We start from the raw sequence: 20,956 nt of genomic DNA, 5'->3' as shown, positions 1-20,956 counted from the left end.
AGTATAGAAATGGATTAGATTGTAGATTATACTGTACAGTATAGACATGGATTAGATTGTAGATTATACTATACCGTATAGATATGGATTACATTGTAGATTATACTATACAGTATAGATATGGATTACAATATAGATTATACTATACAGTATGGATTACATTGTAGATTATAATATACAGTATAGATATGGATTACATTGTAGATTACCATATAGATTATACTATACAGTATAGATATGGATTACATTATAGATTACCATATAGATTATACTATACAGTATAGACATGGATTACATTGTAGATTGCCATATAGATTATACTAAACAGTATAGACATGGTTTACAATATAGATTACAGTATGGGTATAGATTTTAGGGTACACAATAAATGAGAGTGTGTGTGTGTGTATATATATATATATATATATATTACAGGATATATGCAAATGACAGTATAGATTATATCACAGATTATAGTATAGATAAATATTACAGTATAGATTACATTATAGAATTTAGAATGCATTATTGAATACAGGATATAGTTTACAGTACAGATAAATATCACCATATATATAGGTTATAGATTACAGGATACAGATTATATATAGAGATTTTAGATTACAGTATATATTATAGAATATGGTATAAATGTAGATTATGGAGTGCAGTTTAAATTACAGGAGAGATGGATTATAAAGTACAGTATAGATATGTTGCAGGATAGATGTAGAGTATAGATCACAGTATAGATAAATATTACAGTATAGATTACATTATAGGTTACATCATAGAATACAGGATAGATATAGATTACAGTATAGATAAATATTACAGTATAGATTACAGTATAAATATGGATTTTAGATTCCGTTATAGAATACAGTATAGATATAGATTACAGTATAGAGAGAGATTATAGATTACTGTATAAGAATAGATTTTTAGATTACAGTATACATGTTATAGATTATAGTACAGCAATGGGTCACAGTATATAGAAAGATTATTGTATAAGTATATATTTTAGATTACAGTATAGGTTATAGATTACAGGATAAATATGGATGACAGTATAGTGAAAGATTATAGATTACTGTATAAAAATCGTTTTGTAGATTACAGTATAGATATAGGTTATAGATTATAGAAATGGATCACAGTATATAGAAAGATTATTGTATAAGTATATATTTTAGATTACATTATAGAATACAGTATAGGTTATAGATTAGAGGCTAATTATGGATCACAGTATCGAGAAAGATAATAGATTATCATATTAATATAGATTTTAGAGTACAGGATAGATTATAGAATACCTTATAGCATACAGTACAGATATATTATAGATTACAGGCTAGAGATGGATCACAGTATAGAGATTATAGATCATTGTATACGTATAGATATTAGATTACATTATAGAATACAGTATAGATATAGTTTATAGATTACGGTATAGATATATATGGATCACAGTATAGAGAGATTATTTTGTATAAGTATACATTTTAGATTACAGTATAGATTACATTATAGAATACAGTATAGATATAGGTTATAGATTACAGAATAGGTATGGATCACAGTATAGAGACAGATTACTGTATATATAGAGATTTTAGATTACAGTATAATTACATTAAAGTGTACAGTATGGATATAGGTTATAGATTACAGAATAGATATGGATTACAGTATAGAGAAAGATTATTGTATAAATATAGATAGATTACAGGATAGATTATAGATTACATTATAGAATACAGTATAGATGTAGATTACAGTAGAGGGAAAGTTTATTGATTACATTATAAATATGGATAAATGTAAAGAGAAAGATTATAGAATACTGTATAAGTATAGATTTTAGATTACAGTATAAATATAGATAACATTATTGAGAGATTACTGTAAAAATATAGATTTTAGATTACACTGTAGATTATAGGTTATAGAATACAGTATCGATATATATTTTAGATTACAATATACATTACAGTATAGTTATAGATTACAGTACAGCTATAGATTCCAGGTATTCTCTTTTTCTTTGTCCCACCTGCCCCCATTTCCTTTCTTTCCCCTTCCTTCATTTCATCTGACATGTAGACTTCCATAAATAAAAGAAACCCTGTCACCACATCATACCCTTACAATTAAACACACATTGGAAATGTGTATTATGGTGGCCATACACAGTGCAATAAAACTGAATGATCCATGTCCAATTAATAAAAAAAAAAGAACAAGCGAGCGGGACAAAAATGGCATAGCCCCAGTTGTACAGGGTTGATGAATGGCATTTTTTGTGCCTTCTGGGACATGTTTGTTTACATGTAGATTGATCTAAGTGATTTACTAAGGTGCAAAAAAAAATGCCTTCAGTTGATTCTTTTCCCATTACAACTGTTCTATTTGGTTTCATCTGTTGCTCATTGCTTGGCCACACAATTTTGTGATAATTTTGTTGAATCAGACATTGGGCGTTTAGTTTTAGTGTATTGTGTATGGCTACCATTCAGCAAAACTAAAGTTAAAGTGGAAGTAAAGGCTAATTTATAAGGCCTGGTTCACATGGGATGTACTAATGCATAGCCTATGGAGGGCCATGTTTACCTGCATGGGGATGTATAGGTGTTCAGTGCATACCAGGGCCGGACTGACCATTTGGAAACTCGGGCACTGCCCGAGGGCCCGGGGTCAGTAGGGGGCCCCATGAGATGCACCTGGTACCTTTTTCATAGGCTTTTTTGAGTTTGGGCAAGGATACAGGGGCCCTATGATCCCCTATTGCCCGGGCGCCCCATGAGTTGTCAGTCCACTTCTGGTGCATACCCATGCAAGAAGTTCGACTGGGACTCAGCAGCTGTACAGACACAGCCGCTGCTCCCAATTTTTCAGCCGTATGGGTGCTGGTGTATGACCCCAAAAACGGACATTGTAAATTAAAGGAGACGCACGTGCACTCACACAGATATCAAATAGGGAGCAGCAGCTGAGTCCCAAGTGACATCAATGGGACTGCTTGCATGGGATGCATGGAACACCTGTGCATCCCCATGCAGGTAAACATGGCCTTCCACAGGCATACTCTTTAGTACGCCCCATGTGAACAAGGCCTTAGTGTTGTTAAAAATGTTACCTCCTCTTACCTATGCTACATAGCTTTTATTAAGGAAAGTTGTGGAAATATAGTTTCTATAAATCCACTCCAGTATGGTCACGTTTGAGGATCTTTGGATTCCCTTTGTCAGGAGCATTTGTGAACGACTTAGAATTCCTGGCGCTTTGACATCACCCATCAACTCTGCCCATCCATTGTCAGCATTTCCCCTTTCCCTGTAGCAGCAGCTTTCTGATACAGCGGAGCTAGAGCTTTTGTTTCATCTGAGCACACCACAGCAGATTAAAAAGATATTTCCATATAGACCTTTTACAAAGGTTATGCAGCACAGGTAGGAGGGGAGAGAATGTTTTTAACAACACTTATAGTAAGCCTTTACTTCCACTTTAACCTATTGACACCAACAGTACGGAAATATATAGTCTCTAGAAAGCTGGGCCTTGATGCCGATTGACCCCATATTTGCGTACCAAAAGTAAGCAACCGTGCCAACAGCGCGCACCCTGCACACTCCTGGCACATTTAACCACCTCCCATCCAGCCGTTGTATATAAATGGCCGGACGGTGGTAGTGCAGGGTCGGGTGGCCGTTTATAAACAGCCTCCCCGCCCCCTGTTTGTGCGCGCTCCCTGGGAGCACGCAGCACCGCGATCCGGTGCCCGCTATGTCCTCCGGACACAGTAGAACACCGTTCATTGTACGAGACCTCTGTGCGAGGTCCCGATCATGTGATCACTGATTGGCCAATCAGTGATCACATGCAGAGTAGTAAGCAAGATGTCACTTCTGACATCATTGCTTACTATGTGTGAAATCTGTGAATGATCACAGAGGTCACATGGTACAAGGCTATTTACAACAGCCTTGTACTATGTGACAAGCTGTGACCAATCACTGCTCACACAGTAGTTCTCAATGGCAGAATGCAGCCAGAGAGAAATAGAAATTGCTTTTACAGCCTTTATGGGTGTATGGGCTCGTTCACACTTGACTGATTTACCAACGCTTGCCAAACACCCCTATAGCGTTTGGCAAGCATTGGTCCGGCGTTTGCGGAGCGTTTTTTTCTTTTTTTTAACGCTCCGCAAATGCCGCATGCGCGGTTTAGCGGCGGTTGCTAGGCGTTTGCCAAGCGTTAAAAATGCCCCACAAACGCCTGTAATGAAATTTAAATGTTGTTACCGCTCCGCAAACGCGTCGCAATCGCAAGCAATGAAAGCTGAAAATTGGCCTGGACAGGAAGGGGGTAAAAGTGTCCGGACTTGAAGTGGTTAACGGAGCCTCACGGAAAGGCCCCAATTGCAAGTAGTGACAGCCAATCACAGCAGTCAAATGACACGAAACCCCGCCTCCCAACATGACAAATCCCTTAAAGGGCCAGGTGGCGCCGGTGCCAAGGGGTTAAATAAAAATTGTTTAATATGCCCATCAATCAGTGCCCTGCTCTTTTTTCTTTTCCACCATGTTTAGATACTTGGGTAAGTAATACAGAACCTTTTCTAGTAAAGTAGTGTGAATTACCTGTTATTCACATTAGGGAAAGTACTCTTAGAATGAATGTTAGGAGAGAGAATTAACTGATATGAATTGAAGAACCACTTAGACAACCAGATGTTAAGAGCAGCAATACAGTATAACAACGAAAGACACATTTTCTTCCTAAGAGGTGTTCTTATTATACTGCAGTGAGCAGTGTCTCCACTTTAGTTTGAATGTAATCACAAAGCATGTTTTTTATCCACTGAAGGGCAGGTATCAACAAATAAGTCTGTTTTTGTACTGTATGTCATTCATTATTGTCTATGAAATTGTGCTTTTTTTGGTCTGTGATCAGAACTCTGAATTGAGCCTGTCAATGATAATTATTCATTTGATTTGATTTTGTTGGCAGCATATTGGTTACTGGTAAAACCAAAAGCTGTATCCCAGAATAATGGAAAACTAATAATTGGAGATCCAAATTTAAATAGGCCAAGGTCCTCCGATATAGAGTATATAGGCTGGATGGCCAATGTAGTGTGGTTTGTCACTATGGATATTCCTATCTGATAAATTGGCAACTTTGAAGAACTTTTTGTATGTACATTTTCTTTGAGTTTGTAATATTTTTTATGCAATTTTCTTCATGGCAAGTTTTTATTTTTTATGAAACAATGTGTTTCTGTGGGTGTGGCTTTTGTAACTACCTACTCCAATCTGTTATGCTAAAACTAGAATTCCCATGATGTGAGAAAGAGTTGTCCTAAATATGAGAGCTATTCCATATAATGTTGGGAATCTTAGTGTTGTACTGTTAAGAAAATAGATTGATATCATTCATTTCTTTTTACAAGATGTCAAACTCTAGTTTTATCCGGGGTCTGTTATGCAGATAGTTAATTTGGACATAGATGATGACAGGCTCTGAGTTCAAGTATGATAGCTTAGCATAAAAGTTAGTCAAGAAAGGACTAAGAACATACTAACCAGACAGTAGACAAAGTACATACTTAATACAGGTCCTCCTTAAAATGTAAGTAAAGGCATTTTGCAATGCAGGGAAGGGTTAACACGCCTGTTACTTTTTGCACTCTGTGTCCTGCCGGGACAATTCTCCTTCAATTTCTGTCCTGTAGATACAACAGGAAATGAGAGAAAATGTATTATTTTATTATTTATTACAGGTTAGCGTTTTTGCACATATTTTTTATATTCACATCAGTCCCTGCCCTCAAAGAGCTTACAATCTACAATCCCTAACTCACATTCATACATATACATATTAAGGCCAGTTTAGATAGCAACCAATTAACCTACCAGCATTTCTTTGGAGTGTGGGAGGAAACCAGAGTACCCAGAGGAAACCCGCACAGGGAGAACATGCAAATACCGTGCAGGTAGTGCCATGGTTGGGATTCGAACCAATAACCCTAGTGCTGCCAGGCAAAAGTGCTAACCACTTAGGCTCCATGTACACTGCGGCTGATAAATTCACATTTAGGAGCTGTTCAGCATTTTTTTCAGCAGGCGCTGAACTCTCCCTAATGTTTTCCTATGTGTCCATGTACACTATGTTGTTTAAAGTCGTTTGCAGGCAGTTGAGTTTACAGTTGTTTTTTGAACGCACCAAACTTGCATTCAGGAGTAGATTTTATCAGCATTTCAAACGCTTGGAAATGCAGCTAACCGCGTTTATAAGTGTTTGCAAAAAATTTTTAACTCTTCCATTTCCAGATGCTGTCGAGAGCCTTTTTTCATCATGAAAAATGCATTCAAAGTACTTTTTGCATGAAAGAAAATATGTTAGACACTGCTGCAATAATTTCTGCACAGAAATGAGCTGGAACACATTCCAAACACCACAAAAAAAAACAAGACAGCTAATCTCAACAAATACTGCTCTCTCTATTTCTCTCAAAATGTCAAAATAGTTAATTTTTTACTGTTTTTCAGTGCATTCTGGGCATTTTGGAAGGTCAAATTAAAAAAATAAAACACCAGGATTCCCAAAACTCAGGGTCAGAAATTACCGAATAAAGATGGTGACCCAATTATAAATAATGCTGACTCACATAGATATTTATATGTGGTGTCCTCGGGACCCTAATCATAAATGGGAAAATAAAGAAGACAGACCAGAGGGTAAAGGACCCAGAGGCCAAAAAGGGGGTCCAAATGAGGACAAACTGCAGCCTTGAAAACCAAATAGTAGACACAAATAATTTAATTTGCAGTAAAAAAAGGTACAAATATCACAAAGACATATATGGCATGATAAGCCAAAATATACAAAAAATGACACAAGAAATTACCTCACCACCACCCAGGGGGAAAGGAAGTCAAAAGCAGAATGGCAAGATCAACCTGGACAGCACTAGACATGCAAAAAGTCCCATAAAGATGTGATGAATAGTAGACTTGTGATGAATAGTATAGTCTCAAAATTTGAACAAGACAGTGAGGATGACAAGCAGTGATGATATAGATAGCTCAAGAAGGTATGGTAAGTACCAAGGACAGGATTCATGTATAAATCACATAACCATATAAACATACACGAGAAGTGCAAATAATCAGTCTAGATAAACATGATCCTTGATGCAACCATCAAAAATAATTGATATAATCCCTAGTATCAGGGTAAAGAGCTGAAAGTCATTCCTCAGGTATCAAGTAAAGTATGAAAGTATTACAGATCTCTCATCAGAAATATGCGGTTAGGCTTATAGTGCAAAATTATGTAGAATACATCTCAATATTGCAAGAGTGGTTAAATAATAGAAGGGAAATGGCAATATATGACATAATATGCCCAATATCCCAAAGGTCAATGATGATTGTGTAGACATGTATCATACAGATGGCATAATAGCTTGGTGGAGCCCATAGTATGCATAATATATAGATGCCTTGGATACTTGAAGCACAAGGGGTTGTCAGGTGAAGACCCAGTTCAGTAAAAGTCCAGAAAAAATGCAGATATGGTAAAGTGGAAAGCTTGTGTCAAACCTGTAACAGCTAATAGTCATCAACCGACCTGTAGCCCATGCAGGGATAGTTGCTGAGGTCAGTGGAGTTGAATCCTGTGTGTTAACAGGTGAAGATCCTCCCAATATAGGGAAAGCTATCAGCCACTGCTGGGTCAGATTCCTGTTGCCAGCCCCAAATGTGCCGTGATGGGCTTGTAATGCAGAGTTATGTAGAATACATCTCTATAATATATCAAGAGTGGTTAGATGATGGCAAGAAAAATGGCAATATGTGACATAATATGCCCAATATCCCAGGAATCTTTTGGCCAGTCAATGATTGTCATGTAAACATATATCATGCAGATGGCACAATTGTTTGGTGGAGCAGGTAATATGCATAATATTAAATGCCTCCACTGACCTCAGCAACTATCCCCGCATGAGCTACAGGTCGGTTGATGACTATTAGCTGTTACAGGTTTGACACAAGCTTTCCACTTTACCATATCTGCATTTTTTCTGGACTTTTACTGAACTGGGTTTTTACATGACAACCCCTTGTGCTTCAAGTATCCAAGGCATCTATATATTATGCATACTATGGGCTCCACCAAGCTATTATGCCATCTGTGTGATACATGTCTACATGATAATCATTGACTGTCTAAATGACCTTTGGGATATTGGGCATATTATGTCATATATTGCCATTTCCCTTCTATTATTTAACCACTCTTGCAATATTGAGGAGATGTATTCTACATAATTTTGCACTATAAGCCTAACCGCATATTTCTGATGAGAGATCTGTAATACTTTCATACTTTACTTGATACCTGAGGAATGACCTTCAGCTCTTTACCCTGATACTAGGGATTATACCAATTATTTTTGATGGTTGCTTCAAGGATCATGTTTATCTAGATTGATTATTATGCACGTCTCGTGTATGTTTATATGGTTATGTGATTTATACATGAATCCTGTCCTTGGTACTTACCATACCTTCTTGAGCTATCTATATCATCACCTGCTTGTCATCTTCACTGTCTTGTTCAAATTTTGAGACTATACTATTCATCACAGGTCTACTATTCATCACATCTTTATGAACTTTTTGCATGTCTAGTGCTGTCCAGGTTGATCTTGCCATTCTGCTTTTGACTTCCTTTCCCCCTGGGTGGTGGTGAGGTAATTTCTTGTGTCATTTTTTGTATATTTTGGCTTACCATGCCATATATGTCTTTGTACCTTTTTTTTTTTACTGCAAATTAAATTATTTTTGTCTACTATTTGGTTTTCAAGGCTGCAGTTTGTCCTCATTTGGACCCCCTTTTTGGCCTCTGGGTCCTTTACCCTCTGGTCTGTCTTCTTTATTTTCCCATTTTGGAAGGTCTCCTGAGGTTATCTTTAAAAAACGCTTTTAAATGCAAATGCTCATAAATGCGGTATGCAAACGCGGATAAACCAACGTTTTTTAACCTATGTATTCCAGCAGTCAGTTTCCATCGTTCAGAAGTGTTTTCCAAATGTCCCATGTACATGGAGCCTTAGCTATCTCTCCAAAGTGAACACAATTCCCATTTTAGTGGGTTGTTATAGGAAAAGGAGTCCCTATTGAAGGATTTTCCCTCACCTCTTTAGCTGATGACACCTTCAACATTTTGGGTTTCCCATTAAGCCAGCCATAGATGGTTCGAATCTCTGCCGGTTCAGCATGGACCAGTTGAGATTTGAACCATCTGTGGGCAGGCTGATTGTACCCAATTTGATTGTTGTGTGACTTGGGTACAACCAGCCTGTTGGATTTTTCATGCGATTGTCAGTGGATATACCCCTTGCTGGGAGAACACAATATCTAAATGGAAGGGATTCCCCTATCAACACTGTGTTGATGGGGGAATCGAGTGATTTTCTTGCATCATTTGGCCGGCTTTACTTTCTGTCTTTGTTACAATAGTTGCCAAGACATATAGAGGGGTGAATCTCCCCAATGGAAACACAGTAAGTACTACAAACTTGACAAAAGGTCTAACCCTTCCATACCCTCCAAAAACGAAATACTTCCATCAAAAACTAAATAACCTAAATGTGAAATTTCTGAAGCAATATTTGTTCTCACATATGGTGTTCATCCACCATTGGTTAAGACTGCCTTTCTCAACCAGGGTTCCATGGATCCCTAGGGTTCCTCCAGAAGTTACTAGGGGTTCCGTCAGCAAAGAGGAATTTCTACCTCTCAGTTAAGTAACCACCGTAACCAATGATCTTTTAGCTTTCTGTAAGAGAGAGATTCCTGCACTGGCCACAAATGTAAGGTGCACTCTTCCTATTGACCACCACAATAATGTACAGTAGGCTGTAGATACAGATATTATTAGCAAGGGTTCCCTGAGATCGGAGAGTTGTTTCAAGGGTTCCTCCATGTTAAAAAGGTTGAGAAAGTCTGGATTAAAGTGGAGTTCCACTCACACTGTAAAAAAATAAAAGCATCTACAAAAACTGTAGCTGCTGACTTTTAAAAAACAGCCACTCACCTGTCCCATGATCCCACAGTGTCCTGCCCGCAGCCTATTTCACTGGCCTTCCTGTGTTTCAGGCACCGGCATCTTCAGTATGGGCACCTAGCTGTGACAGCTTGGCGGCTTCACAGCCGGGTACCCACTGCGCATGCGTGAGTAACGCTGTGCTTCCTGAATGGCCCCGTAGTCTTCTGGGACCTGTCACGTGTCCCAGAAGACTACGGGGAGGGAGGGTAGGAGGACAACTTCTGCTTCCGATCGCCTAGGCGATTGCAGCAGAAGTGGGAGCAGGTACCTGTCAATTTCGGATACCCACTCCCCAATGGCGCCAACCATTAGTGGGGAGCGGGGGGGTCCAGTCTTTAAAGCAGAACTTCTCCTTTTGGATGGAACTCTGCTTTAAGAATGAATGAAACCCCCTAACAAAATTACAGGATAAGTTGTTGGGGACATGGGGCAGGTCTTTTATCAACATACTGGATACATAGCTAATAACATTAGTCTTGTTAATGTACAGATACACAAAAAATTAACAATGATTTTTAGCTTTTCCAGAGTGGTCAACAATTGCATGCTTAATCAAGGGGGGCATTACTAATCAAAAGATAAAAAATGAAATTATGTATGCTTACTTGGAAACAGAGGAAGCCATTTATTATATTAAACATCCTTATGTGGTTTTCCTTATGTGTGTGTACTTTATGTCCTCATGGACTAATCCCTTGTCAAGCTTGGATGCAGTTAAATTGAACAGTATCCAGGATGCATATAGTAGACCCATACTTTCTTAAACTTTCCACAATAAATATGGCAAAAAAAACAGTAATCCCGGAAAAATAAACATCTGTTTAACTGCAAGACACTGAGAGGATCCACCAGGCAACCAATAATCACTGGTGTGTACCTGATCAAATTATGATTCCAACCCCCAATCTGAAATTGCTGTAATGGATATGTTTTTAGAGGCAAAAAAATCCAACAGGTTTACATCTTTGTTTACACAATTTTATCCAAAATTACTTAATATTTCACTAGTGTCCAGTTTGTATTTTAATAGCATGCTGCTTTCACAAATATCCATTATAAAGCATATTCATGGTTGCTTTGTGGCACTGAATGTTTTTATGGTTAATTTATACAATTTGTTATTGGCACTTTTATACTGTTTATGTATTATTAAGCCTTAGTAAATTACAATTTATAATATTTTAATAAGTTTTGAAATGTTTTAATATTAATGTGGCAGAGGGATGCAGCTGTCTCACGGCTCTAATTCTTCAGGTTATTTGATTTTGTAAGTGTAGTTGGATCTACTGATTTATACTGAGGGGTATGGTATGGTGTAACACCCCCAAAGGTGCAATGTTTGGCCCATTCACAATATTTTGTACTCTTCACTTTTAAAGCCCATATACATTTAAATGTATATGTATTTTCATGTTCTTCTTAAGAAACATTGCTATAATAAAGGAGACACATTTCAACTTTGTCTTTTTACTTTGTGATTTGCCAGGTAAAGTTAATCTGTTAGAGCTGAATTCCTGCTCAGATGAAATGTTCTTTCCCTGAATGTTACTTCTGAAAAACATTTTTACTTTAAATGCTGTTTTCCAGCATGCACAGTGGCACTATAGATGTCAACTCTGAACCAGTTGGCTTTGATTGTTTGTTTGTTTGTTTTTTTTTTATTCCTATAATGTAATGACTAAAAACAAAAAAAAGTTTTCATTACATTTACCCAAAAAAGTGTAATTGGCTTCCATGTGAATAATGCCTGGTACACACATTCGTTTTTTTTTTTTCGTTCATTCCAGCCGGCTGAAGAAAAAAAAAAAAAAAAAAGGTCGCTGTACTAAGTGATGTTAGTGCAGCGATCTCTCCCACTGTACCTTTGTGTTCTGACGAGGATTCCCAGATTCCCAGATTACACTAATCAGTGCTCGCGGCCAACGGTTTGGATGCTGGTTTTCCAGCATGTCCCTTCAACAAAAGCCGGTCCTTAGACCAGCTTCTGTCGGAAAGACAGCTGTACACATGGTCTGAATGCTGGCCGGTTCCTGATGAACCTGCCGATATTTGGACCGTGTACACAGCATTAGACTACCTTTCACCCAGTCATCAATTTATCATTTATGAGGCAAAAACCAAGAAAAAAGAAAATAGGCTACACACCTAATTGGCTAACTTAAAAAATGTATTTATTCATAAAACATGTAAAGTAAATTGGACATTGCATCAGGAACCTGATAGTCACTCCCAATTGTATGAAAAGAACTCCCAGAAGCAGGCGGGACAAAATGCGTGAGCTTGGTCACACACCCCCTCCCTCCATTCCCTGCACACCACCGCATGGTGTCTGTACAGGATCCTACCAACACCGATATGGCATCCCGTCCATGATGTACAGTCACCATTGGACTATAAACGGAGCCTCCACAGGACATAGCCACAACATTGGGACTATGGGAGTCCCATCATACAGTGAGTACTGGCGACCCGGTGCGGCTATCTAGGTCGTATCAGCTATGCAGGCTTGCACAGGCTGGACTGGTTACACACATCGAGGTTGCTGTGGCAGATACTCGGATTACATCTTTGATTTATTCCCGCTGGCTGTATTACCACCTATGTCCTTATGTTCACATGCTGATTGCATTTCTTCGTGGAGGCTTATTTCATCTGTGGCCCATTCATGCCTGGATATCAGTCTGTTTTTACTACTGCAGGCTGGTTGTGGAACATCTCACACATGCACATTCATGTTAGACACCAATATAGACACACCTTTTTCCCTTGGATTGGCCATACCAGATTTATTTTTCCTAGTGCACTAGTGACCTGTCTGTTCAGTTGGACTATAGAGGCTATAGCCTTTACATTTGAGATTTCCTTTCAGGTCGTAACTGGTTTCACATACTGTCGATGCATTGAGGTTGAATTTTAATGCAGTCCATTATTATCAATAGGAATATCAAATTGCCTTGTCTTTGGTGTGTTGTTTGATGGGATATGCGATCTAGCGGGGTCTGGGGGGCAGGGGGTGTTAGTGGGCTAGTGTCATACCTCAGCTTTCTTCTTCCCCTTTCAGGGGGAGGGGGTGGGAGGATCATTGTGGGAGGAGTATTGGGGGACCTTAGGAGGTATTCCCGGGGGTTTTTGTTTTTTTGTTTTGGTTGTTTGGGGGGATTGCTGAGGGGTTGTTGTGGTGTTGGGGGAGATGGATTGGGTCCCTTTTGGGGAGGTACGGGTGCTGTGTACATAAAGGGCACACTCTTTGGTACCATCGGTGAGTGTCCAGTGTGGGAGGGTTTCCTTATACCAGGGGTGGGGGGGGGGGTTCTAACAATTGGGAATGATTGCCAGGTTCCTGGTGCAATGTCTAATTTACTTTACATGTTTTATGAATAAATACGTTTTTGAGGTTAGCCTTTAAGGTGTGTAGTCTATTTTCTTTTTTCTTCATATGCCTTAGGTAGCACCCTTCCAGACTCCTCTGGAGGCACCTAATTTTTTCTTTGATTTCCAGTGAGCTCCGCAGCTTTCCCTTTTGTTTCCCCCCCTTTTTTTCAAAACATTTAGGCTCCATGCATGCTGGGAGTTTTACTAACACTGGTAACGTTAGCTGTGTAAATGCACGTTAAAAACGTGAGGTTTTTCATCGTTTTTGCAGTAGCTTTTTGCCGTGTTTTTTCAGCAGTTTTTTTTTACCCCAAAAAGAATCTTTTTTTGTTAAAAAAAAATCAAAAAATGGCGGTGTGCCGCGTTGTGCTGCCTTTTGCTAAGTTTTTCAGCATTAGAGCGTTTTTACAGCTAAAAAACTCCTAGAATCCCACTAGTTCTGAGTTTTTTTCTAGCAAAAAAACGTCCCTGCCAAAAAACGTTGAATAACATGCTGGGGAGTTTACTGGCTGTAGAAAAAAACGCCAAAATACAAAAACAGCTGTAAAAACGTCCAGTGTGCATGAGGACTTATGAGGCATTTGTTCTTAAGGAAAGTCAAAGCCCTGTCTACATTGTTCTACGACTAGGTGATAACATAATGGACAATCACTGTCCAGTGTTGCCCTACTACATCGGAGTGTATAATTAAATATGCTTGTCTTATTTATATATATGTGTGTGTGTGTTTTTCATTAAACTTGAACTGAAGTTGAAGTTTGTTTTTTGTTTTTTTTTGAGAATGTATTTGATTGATTTTTTAATGTTACAGGCAGTAAATACACATATTCCATGTATTGCCAAAAGAACTGAAGTATGCAACAAATCTTCCAAATCAGTGAAAGAATATGCAAGACGAGGATATGGATAACAAACTAGGTACACTTGAAATAAAATTCAAACATATATACACGTGCTGTGTACCAGGTTTACAATAAAGTTTTGACTTCTGGTACTCTCAGCCCTGGTTCACATTAATGCGGTGCCGCATTCCTGTGCAGATCACATGCAATGTCTGTGAGGTGCAATTTGAGCCATACATTGTTTCAGGGTGTCATTAATTTAACATTGACACCTGTACCAGATCGCATGAATGCCGTGCGATTGCGATGCGGGAAATACAGGATTTGATGCGTTTCCCGCACCGCATTAGTGTGAACCAGGGCTTAGTTGTGGACTATTATTTTTAATTTGCCATGGTTCAAGTAAGGGATGCAAACAAATGCACAATATTGGATCCCACAAAAAGTGGAGTAGGTTGACTAGACATAGGTGTCCGTTTATGACACAGAGAATAGCTGCGATGCAACGGATCTCAGCTATTCTCTGGTCATTCACAGTTTATGACACTCAGGAGATCATGTCAGCCCTTCCCTGGCGATCTGTGTTCTCCCTCCAGATTCTCCAGCCCAGAGCTGGAGAATCGGAGGGACCGCAAACTGAGCAGAGATAATTTACCTCTGCTTAGTAAACTGATCTTTTACTGTAATCTCACGAGATTATAGTAAAATCAGCCGTTTTCCAGAGTTTGTAGACCGTTCTCCAGCGTTTGGAGACCGTTCTCCCTTCGTTCGGAGAACTGCTTCATAAACTGCATTCACAGGAGAACTGTGTTCTCCGAGAATGCCGGAGAACTGAGCAGCGATCTATTACCGCTGGTTCATAAACGGACACCATAGTGTGAAAGGCCTGTATAAATGTGGATTATACCCACATAGACCAAATTTTGTCTTTTTTTTTTACAGCCTCTGACCATATATGTTAGGCTATATAAAGGAGGGCCTGGAGGTCCCAGGTTCTTCACATGTAAACAAAATTGAAGATTTACTATATTATAGGGAACATCTAGAAGCGTTAATTGTGTCTAAGCAGCACTCTCAAAAATGTACAATTTGAATTCCTCCTGAATTTAGTGTCTTGAATTCCTCCTGAATTTAGTGTCTTGAATTCCTCCTGAGAGTAGTGCACATCCTGGTTTGTGAGGGGGCCTAGTATCTCCTGTGCCTACAGCCGCATAACTGTATGTCCTCAGTATGAATTTATGGTTCTGCTGCCTAAAACTCCTAGGGGTTACATAGTTAGCCTGGCTGAAATAAGACAAAAGTCCATCCTGTTCAACCACTAAAAAAAAAAAAAAAGTTATAATCTATACCCACAGTTGATCCAGAGGAAGGCAAAAAAAAAATCCAGCAAAACATGATCCAATTTGCTCCTGAAGGGAAAAGAAATCCTTCCTGATTCCGGGCAGTCGGATATTCCCTGGATCAAATTTACCTATAAATGTTAGTATCCAGTTTTATTCTGTGTATCTAAGAAAGAATCCAGGCCTTTTATAAAGCAATCCACTGAGCTGGCCAGAACCAACTCTTGAGGGAGTCTATTCCGCATTTTCACAGCTCTTACTGTGAAGAAACCTTTCCGTGTTTGGAGATTACATTTCTTTTCCTCCAAACGTTGCATGCCCCCTTGTCCTCTGTGATGACCTCAGGGTGAATTTCTCTACACCGAGTTCACTATGGACCACTGATGTATTTATACATGGAGATCATATCCCCCCTTAATCTCCTCAAGAGAGAATAAATTTAGTTCCTCTAATCTTTCCTCATAGCTGATATCCTCCATGCCTCGTATCAGTTTGGTTGCCCTTCTCTGTACTTTCTCCAGTTCCCCAATGTTCTTTAATTGAATTGGTGCCCAAAACTGAACTGCATATTCCAGATGAGGTCTTACTACACATAGTTGCCCAATTAAACAGTGCATTGAGGTCAGCTTGTAAGTTGAAGACATCCTGTAAGGACATTATTCCACTGCACAGCTTGGTGTCATCTGCAAAGTCTGAAATGGTATTTTTAATCCCAGACCCTATATCATTTATAAATATATTAAAAAGTAAGGGTCCCAACACTGAACCTTGGGGTACACCACTGACAACCCTAGACCATTCAGAGTATGAATCATTAACCACTACTTTTTGAATATGATCTTTTAGCCAGTTTTCTATCCATTTACATACAGATTTTTCCAAGCCCGTAGACTTTACCTTACACATTAGCCTTGTGTGGGGAACTGTGTAAAACGCTTTTGCAAAATCCACATCCACCGCCACCCCTCTGTCCAAGATTTGGCTCACCTCATAAAAAGAAATCAGATTTCTTTGACAACTTCTGTCTTTCATGAATCCCTGCTGTCTGTTGCTTAAAATATTATTTTCCAGCAAGAACTCATGTATGTGGACTTTTATTAAACTCTCCAATATCTTTCCAACTATAGAAGTTAAACTACCAGGTGTATAATTACTTGGTAAAGATTTTGACGCCTTTTTAAATATCAGCACCACAGTGGCCTTACGCCAATCCAGTGGTACTATGCCAGTCATTAAAGAGTCCCTAAAAATTAGAAACTGTGGCTTAGAAATGACAGAGCTCAATTCTTTAAGGACCCGTGGGTGTATGCCATCTGGTCCAGGTGCTTTATTCACCTTTATTCTGTCTAAATGTTTTTTCATCATATCATGTGTGAACCAATGTGGATCATCTGGAGTTGTGTCAATACCATGTCCATTATGGACAAGAGCTCCCCCGTGCTCCTTTTGTATACACAGAGCTGAAGAAGGTATTTAATAAATTTGCCTTCTCTTTGTTCCCAGTCACCCACTCTAGATTATTTTGTAAAGGGCCTACATACTTGAACCGCACATTTTTACTATTAATATATTTGAAGGGTTTATTTACTAAATCTGGAGAGTGCAAAATCAGTTTCAATTCTGCATAGAAACCAATCAATTTCTAACCTCAGCTTTTTCAATTGAGCTTTGGCAATAAAACCTGGAAGCTGATTGGTTTCTGTGCAGAAGTGAGCCTGATTTTGCAGTCTCCAGCTTTAGTAAATAAGGGCAATACTGGTAATTAGTCTTTTCCCCTCTGCCTTCTTTTTTGTGGTCACAGTTTCCAGAGTTAAGTTCCTCCTTAGGCTCATAACAAAGAGGTGTTTACTACACCTTAAAAATTTATTTTTTCCTACAATTTAAAACAGTTGTTGATTCCCTTTAATAGATAGGACATAGATAATACAGGTGGCATTGTTCAAACATCTGGTAAAGTGATTATTATATTCAGTGCATTTTTTAAATGATAAAGTACAGATTGAAGTAAGGTGCAGAAATTAGACGTAAATTGGGCTCAAAAAAAAAAAAAAGGAACATCACCTTTATCTGATCAAATATCTGTTTCAGTTTTATGCAGTTTCTCCGACTAATGGGATCGTGCAATATCAGCTTTTTGCCCTAATTGAAGAAGCTGGATGACCCAGCAAATCCCAAGCTTTCAGCATGAGTTCGTTGGGGGAACCCTTAGTACATTTAGGCTTCTTTCACATGGTCAGACTGTCTGTCTGGTTTTCATCCAACCATTGACGGATGAAAAACCGACAGCACCAGATGTGAACAGATAATCATCTGTTTACCATCCGTTTACATCCATGTCTGTTCTGGACCACTTTTTTATATTTAAATATTTTTATTGAAAAGTAAGATGCAAGAACACAAATATGGAAACATAGCCCACCTACATGGTGAGTTAAGGCGAATAAACAGGTTTATGCATATATAGGCACATATGAGGTATTAAACTTGCTGTTCTAAACAAGAAAATATAACCTCCATAAAAAGCAAATATTCCAGTAGTCAGTAGGCATGGGCAGTTTCATTTTACCATTTAACAAAATAAAGAAAACAACAGAAGGGAAAAGAAAGAAGAGGGGGGAAGAGGAAAGAAGAAGAAAAAGGAAGAGAGCGAGGGTCAGCTGTAGTTCTATTAAACGATGGATATATACCTTATCCATGGCTCCCATGTAACCTCAAATTTAGAAGTGTTATTATTAACAATACTCGTAAGTTTATTGTTTATCATAATCCAGATGAGTTTTTGTTTAACCCAATCTAGCGGAATAGAGGACTGTCTACATCATCTAGCTATTGTAATTCGTGCTACTAAAAGAATATAAAGAATTAATTTAACCGAATTATTGGGAATATCAGTGGGCAACAAGTGAAATAGAACTACTTCTGGTGTTCTACGAATATTAATTCCCGTTACTGAATGAAGAAAATGTAAACAATCGGATCCAAAATCTATGAACCACCAGACATTTCCACCATATATGGAGCATAGTGCCCTCCTGTCTGTAGCGTCGAAATTGGGTGACACGGATGGGTACATTTTATCAAGGCGTGTTGGAACCAGATACCAGCGAAGAAGTGTTTTATAATTGGATTCAATAAGAGTAGTATTAATTGAAATTTTAGATAGAGTATTAGCCGTAATGCGCTAGGTGTCTAAGTCCAGTGAACTATTTAAATCCTTTCCCCATTGAAGCATGTAGGATAGCTTGGTGATTGGGTAGTGGATAATCGACCCTTCATCCTCCCAGTAGCCCCACAGGAGATTTCTAGAGGGGTGAGTGTGCAAGGTTCTACGAGTAATTTGAGTTTACTAGAAATAAAAGACGTAAGCTGATGATAATGGAACTGTTCACAGGAGGGCATCTGAAAGGCCATCAAAAAGTATTGGAGAGAACGAGGACGAAGTCCATACAGGAAGTCCACAATATGCAAAAGCCCTTTATCCACCATTGAAATAAAGATGGAGACAAGCCAGGAATAAACTCAAGGTTACAAAAACAGGAGCTAATGGGGTATGTAAAGAGCAGATAGGTTTGCGAGCCCGCCATCTATCCCAGACCACTAAGGAATAAGATAATGTAGGACAAAGGATTGGAGGATGCAACCGACTGGGAAGCCACATGAGGGCGCCAATAGCATAAGGATGACGAGATAAGGCCTCAATGCCAACCCATTGGGGAACATAACCCTTAGCGGTGGTACAAGAGAGCTGTGCCATCTTAGCTGCCTGAAAGTAAATCTGAAAATTAGGAAGTCCCAAACTGCCATGCTTTTTAAGAGAAATTAGAGTTGATTTAGTAACCCGAGGACGTTTTCCCTTCCATATAAATCTATGATTTATGAGGGGCAAGAGTTTTCAAGGCATCCCGAATTTCCTCGCAAGATACAGGCTGTTTCATTGACTCCCTGTGGCCCTCCTGAAGAGAAGGAAGAGCAACAGAGCTCAGAAAGTTGTCGGAAGATGAAGAAACATCTCTCTGAGGCAAATGGTATAAATCAATATAAAAAGAATGAAACTTTTGGAGAATCTTACTGGGATCTTGAGATAAAGTATCGTTATTTAGTCTGAGTTTAGGAAGAGCCATTTGGGAATGTTTCGGAGACAATTACGTGCTAATAAAGTACCTGGCCTATCTCTCCAAGTGAAGAATTTATGGTTTGACCATCGTAACTGTTTGTCAGCGGTAGTAGTGAGGCATAGGTTAATTTCCAATCTGGCTTGGTCAAATTTAACCAATAAATCCGGATCGGGATTCTGTTTATGTCGAGCAACCAGGTCAGTATATACTTGAGTTTTAGTGAGAATTAAATCGTTACAAGATTTTTTAAGCCTCGAGGAAAGTTGAATAATAAATCCCCTAACCGAAGCCTTATGAGCTGCCCAGTTGATAGCCGGATTGGTATCATCTGCTTTGTTGATTTCAAAGTACATTTGCAGATGTGAAGAAATATCCTGACAATAGGAAGCATTGCCCAAAATAGATTCATTAAGGTGCCAATGAGGAACAGTCCTACCATGGGTCCAGGACAAAAGTGTTAGAAAAATCGTATAGTGATCTGACCAAGGTGTGGAAAGAATTTTAGCTGCAAGCAGTCTGGGGACTGAATGTGTATGAAGAAATATATGATCAATAGAAGAGTAGCAATTATGAGCCCTAGAGTAATGGGAATAGTCTCGAGAGGTTGGGTTAGCTTCTCTCCAGGCATCAACAAAGTCGTAACGATATAGTAGCTGGGCAAACCTACGACTCTGTCTAGAAGGGGGCTAAAGCATGGCGGCTCGGGAGCGATCCAAAATCTGATCTAGTGTTAAATTGGAATCACCAGCTAAGATAACATCACCCTCAAATTCCGAGGCCAATGAACTCAATATATTATGAAAAAATTCCACCTGATTGGCATTTGGAGCGTAATAAATCAAAAAAGTGAGCAGGTGTCCACCCATGTGGCCTTTCACCAGAAGATAGCGCCCCTCCCGATCCCAGATAATTTTAGATTCAGTGAACGACAAACAGCGGGACAAGCAAAGAGCAACCCCTCATTTCTTCTCCATAGCATAAGCAAAGTAACAAAGGGGATAGTCTTTATGAACATATCATGGGGTAAAAGAAGAGGGGAAATGTGTCTCCTGTAGGGCTACAATGTCCGCCACCAAAAGATCGGTGCGAATTAAAGGCCTTAATGCGCTTGGAGGGAGAATTAAACCCCTGAACGTTATGAGATAGTAAGCGGATG

The sequence above is a fragment of the Staurois parvus genome, unplaced genomic scaffold (assembly GCF_062004578.1).
Source record: "Staurois parvus isolate SC_StPar_1 unplaced genomic scaffold, SC_StPar_1.0 ptg000086l, whole genome shotgun sequence".
In the NCBI taxonomy this organism is placed as follows: Eukaryota; Metazoa; Chordata; class Amphibia; order Anura; family Ranidae; genus Staurois; species Staurois parvus.
This window is presented reverse-complemented; position numbering follows the sequence as displayed.